Source organism: Triturus cristatus, chromosome 1_1 (genome assembly GCF_964204655.1).
Source record: "Triturus cristatus chromosome 1_1, aTriCri1.1, whole genome shotgun sequence".
NCBI lineage: Eukaryota > Metazoa > Chordata > Amphibia > Caudata > Salamandridae > Triturus > Triturus cristatus.
In genome coordinates, this window is record NC_140579.1 from 605,819,155 (window position 1) to 605,824,194 (window position 5,040).

A 5,040-nucleotide genomic window follows, 5' to 3' on the forward strand; every position below is an offset into this window, starting at 1 on the left:
TGTCGTCCCTCTGTGATAGTGGGCGGCGGTGCTTCTTGGGGTGCTTCAGGACGGTCTCGGCCACACGATCACGGGCAGAAGCAGGAGGGGCACCTCGGGGGCAATCTCTTCAGCGCGTCGCGCTGTCAGCTCCACTTAGGGGACACACAGTGCGTCGCAGGTCTTCACAGGAGCTTCTACGGCCAGGGGGGTCGCAGAGGCTCGGCGCTCAGAGCCTAACCAGTCTCTTCTTTGCGGTGCGAGCTACGGCTCGGGGGGGCAGATGCTTGCGGTGCTTGGACCGAGTAGACAGGTCTTTGCGGTGCTCGGAGTAGCCCCGGTGGCAGATGTCGCGGTGCTCAGATGAGGGGCACACAGGTCCTCAGGGGTCAGCGTCACAGGATCGCCTCCAGCAGCTTCTCCTCTTCTTGGGGAAAGGTAGCGCCCACTGTTCCTGGGGCGCAGTTCAGGGGGCAAGTTCACAAGCAAGCCCTTGGAGATTGTTTGAAAGCACAAGTTGAATTTCAAAGTCTTTTCTCAGTCTTTTCCTCCTCTCCTTCAGCAGCAAGGCACCCACCACAGGCCAGTCTCACAGGTCAGAGACAGTAGTCCTCCATGCAGCTTTCCCAGGTCCTTCTCTTCGGGCAGAGTTTTTTCTTGGCGCAAACAGGGTCTGATTTCTTAGGAGCAGGGCTCCTTCTTTTATTGCACAATTCTTTTGTTCTTTGTCGCCAGGGGGCCTGGGCCTGGCTCAGTCCAGTTTTGGAGCACTTTGTTGTGGTGACTCTGCTCTTTCCTTTCAGCAGCAGGGCAGAGACATCAGCCGCTCCACAGGGGGAGGAGCCGGCATTGTGGAGGCAGAGCACAGGTCTATTCAGAGTCAAAGGTGTACTCCTCCCACCCATCCTGGTGTAATCTCTCTACCCACCACCTGGCAGCCAGCCTGTCTCCTGGAATTCCCAAGCCCTGCTCCTTTACTGTTACTAGGCAGAACACACACACACACAGCAGAGGCGGACTGAAATGGCCAGGTCAGTAAATACTAACTTTCTAAAAGTAGTATTTACAAACACAGGATATTAAAATGAACTTTACTAAAAGAAGTGTTTTTTTATTCTGAGTTCAGGCATACTAAACTTGACTTTCTACCATGCTCTATGAGTCCACTGGGATTACAGCGTGTAGTAATTCCAGCAGCCCATTCTGGCCTATGGAGAGCAGGTAGCCTTCAATAGTGAAAAACGAAAATGGCTGTAATTCACTATTAAGACATGCCACAGACATCAGGGCATGTCCTACCTTATGCCTACAATGCACCCTGCCCTTGGGCCTACCAGAGGGGTGACTAATAGGTAGTTAAGGGAAGGTTTAGGGACTGGCAAGTGGGTGCACTTGCGCAATCAGCGCAACAGTACCAGACCGCGCGCAGGTTCTGCAGTGGCAGACCTTAGACACATTTTACTAGGCCGCTTCTGTGGGTGGCACAACCAGTGCTGCATTTGTATTTACAAGCCCTGGCACTTCCTGGTGCACTTTACTAGGGGCTGATAGTAAACCAAATAAGCCAAACATGGACACCAATCAATGTATACATTTTACCATAGGGAGAGCATATGCACCTTAGCACTGATCAGCAGTGGTAAGGTGCCCAGAGTCATAAAACAGCCAACAACAGGTCAGAAAAAATACCGGAGGAAGGCAAAAAGTTTAGGAATGACCCTGCAAAAAGGGCCAAGTCCAACAGGCCGCAAGAGAGCAAGAGGTCACTTTGGCAAAACTGAAATTAAATGGCCAATTGGAGCTAGAAAGCAAGAAGCTGGCTCTGGAAGAAAAGAGAATGGCTCTTGAAGAAAGAAAGATTCAGATTGAGCACGACGCGAGAATGAGGGAGTTGGCGATAAAAGAAAGAAGTTTGGAAAACTCTCCCTCTGGTGGCAGCGCAACGCCGGTGCAGGTAGAGTCAAGGGTGTACATGCCAAAAGATGTAGTTAAGGAATACTTTAAGAATGACGACATAGGGCAATGGTTCAAGGCCTATGAGGTAGCCATGTCTTCCCACCGGGTCCCTGAGAGAGATTGGGGAGCGGGGTTGTGGGGACGGTTCCTCAGTGAGGGGCGGGACACACTTTTAGATTTGCCCTCTGATGTCTACAATTCTTACCCCCACATGAAGGAAGCTTTAATGAATAGGTATGGGCTCACTCCTGAATTATATAGACAGAGGTTCAGGGGGTGTACCAAGATTGCGGGGAGTACGTATGTGGAGTATGTGACCTTTTTCTGCAGAGCACTGGATGGCTGGTTGAAGGGTAGCAAAGTTGATGATTACCAAGGTCTCTTTGATTTAATTGCATGGGAGCACTTGTCGCTTAATTGTTTTCCTGAGCTACGCCAACACCTGATAGATAGCAAGCTGACTAACCCTAGGAAGCTTGCTGAAGAGGCGGACCGCTGGGTCAGCATCAAGGTCCACAAGGGTCAAGTGGGAGACTCCGCCAAGGGTGGGCAGGGTCCCCAGCAGAAGAGTGGGGGGGACAGGGGAAAACAGAAAGGGTTTCCAAAAGGCCCCCAAAGTAATACCCAAGGGAACCAGCAGAAAGGTTCTCAGCCTCCCCCACCCCTGAAGCCAACAGGAGCCCCGACAGGTAAACCTGTTCCCAAGGGGCACCCTCAATGTTATAAATGTGGTGAACTAGGTCACTTTGCCAGTGATCCCAAGTGTCGCCAGTATGTGAAACCAGCACCCACTGGTGCTCTACCGAAGCAAGTGGCTACAGTAGCCTTTGGGGAGGAGGTAGAAGTCCCAGGTGGGTGGGACCCCGTCCAACTGACCTTAGTCTCACTAGGAGACAGTGAGATGGTCCCTAACGCCGACTTGCCCTCTAACACTAAGAAATATGGGCAAGTGGTGACCGTCACTGGGAAGAAGGTAGGGGCTCTTCGAGACACAGGCGCCAGCGTGACTGCAGTGCGGCAGCACCTGGTATCTCAAGAGCAGGTTGAACCCCATGCCTATTGTCGGGTTGTCAATGCTGACAACACAGAGAGTCATTGTCCAATGGCTCAAGTTCCCTTTGAGTGGGGGGGGGGTCTCTGGTACTCTGCAAGTCGCTGTGAGAACTGCCATGCCTGTAGACTGTCTCCTAGGGAATGACTTGGAGAGCTCCCCTTGGGAAAAGGTGGAGAAGACAGCTCACCTGCGGATGGTGGGTTTGCCTGATTGGGCGTGTGTGACCACCCGGTCAATGGCAGCCAGTAGGGGTGTTGAAGGGACCCTGGAGCCTGAGGGAGAGGCCCAGGAACCGGCTTTAGGGAGAGGGTGCAGGAGGCACGGGAAACCGGCTCCTAAAGTTCCCACGGCCCAGGAGGAAGCAGACCTTGAGGGGGATGCCCTGGAGCCTACCGGGGAACAGATAGCCGAACTGGGGGACCTGCCTGAGCTGACCCATTAGCAGCAAGAAGGAGGCCCCACCAGGGAGGAATTCTGCAGGGAGCAGAAAGGGTGCCCCTCTCTAGTGGGTATGCGGCAGCAGGCTGCAGCCCAGGCCAATGGTGATCAGTCCGTTACTCACTTAATCTACTGGGAGAACGACCTCCTGTACTCAGAGCCTAAGGTTGCTGAACTTGGGTCAGCCCGAGCGCTGGTGGTACCCCAGAAGTTCAGAGCCTTCCTACTGGGGCTGGCTCATGACGTTCCGTTAGCAGGGCATTTGGGGCAGGACAAGACCTTCGAAAGGCTTGTCACCCACTTCTATTGGCCTCAAATGCGCAGGAGTTCTGACACTCACTGCAGGACATGCCAGACTTGCCAGGCAAGTGGCAAGAGTGGAAGGAAGCTGAAGGCTCCACTCCAACCTTTCCCTGTGGTCAGTACCCCATTCCAGCGAGTGGGGATTGACATTGTGGGGCCACTGGACCCCAAGACAGCCATGGGCAACAGGTTTATCCTGGTCTTGGTGGACCATGCCACTCGGTACCCTGAAGCCATCCCTCTGAGGACAGTGACGGCCCCCATGGTGGGACGGGCACTGATGGGAATTTTCTCACGAGTAGGATTCCCTATAGAGGTGGTGTCTGACAGGGGGACCAATTTCATATCGAAATATATGAAATCCCTTTTAGGGGTGGGCGGAAAATTCCGTTCCGCCAGCGTAGAATAAAAAAGCAAGCCACCCCGGCTCACGGGCCCGGTCCTTGCTTCTGAAAGCAGCCAGGCCGGGGAGCCTCCTCCGGGCACACGGAGCCTAGCAAGGCCCGGGGAGAGCCTCCCCGGGCCCCGGTGGACCCCCGTCCCCAGCGCCCAGACCCTCGGCTGGCTTGCGGGACAGGGGGCTCCTGCACCCCGGGACGGAGCTCCAGCACCGGGCCCAGCTTCCGGACCACCAGCCAGGCCGGGGAGAGACTCCCCGGGCCCCGGTGGACACCCTGTCCCCAGCACCCGGACCCTCGGCTGGCTTGCGGGACAGGGGGCTCCCGCACACCGGGACGGAGCTCCAGCACCGGGCCCAGCTCCCGGACCTCCAGCCAGGCCGGGGAGAGACGCCCCGGTGGACACCCTGTCCCCAGCGCCCGGACCCTCGGCTGGCTTGCGGGACAGGGGGCTCCCGCACCCCGGGATGGAGCTCCAGCACCGGGCCCAGCTCCCGGACCTCCAGCCAGGCCGGGGAGAGACTCCCCGGGCCCCGGTGGACACCCTGTCCCCAGCTCCCGGACCCTCGGCTGGCTTGCGGGACAGGGGGCTCCCGCAACCCCGGGACGGAGCTCCAGCACCGGGCCCAGCTTCCGGACCCCCAGCCAGGCCCGGGGAGAGACTCCCCGGGCCCCGGTGGACACCCGACCCCAGCGCCCGGACCCTCGGCTGGCTTGCGGGACAGGGGGCTCCCGCACCCCGGGACGGAGCTCCAGCACCTGGCCCAGCTCCCGGACCTCCAGGCAGGCCGGGGAGAGCCGCCCCGGTGGACACCCTGTCCCCAGCTCCCGGACCCTCGGCTGGCTTGCGGGACAGGGGGCTCCCGCACCCCGGGACGGAGCTCCAGCACCGGGCCCAGCTTCCGTACCCCC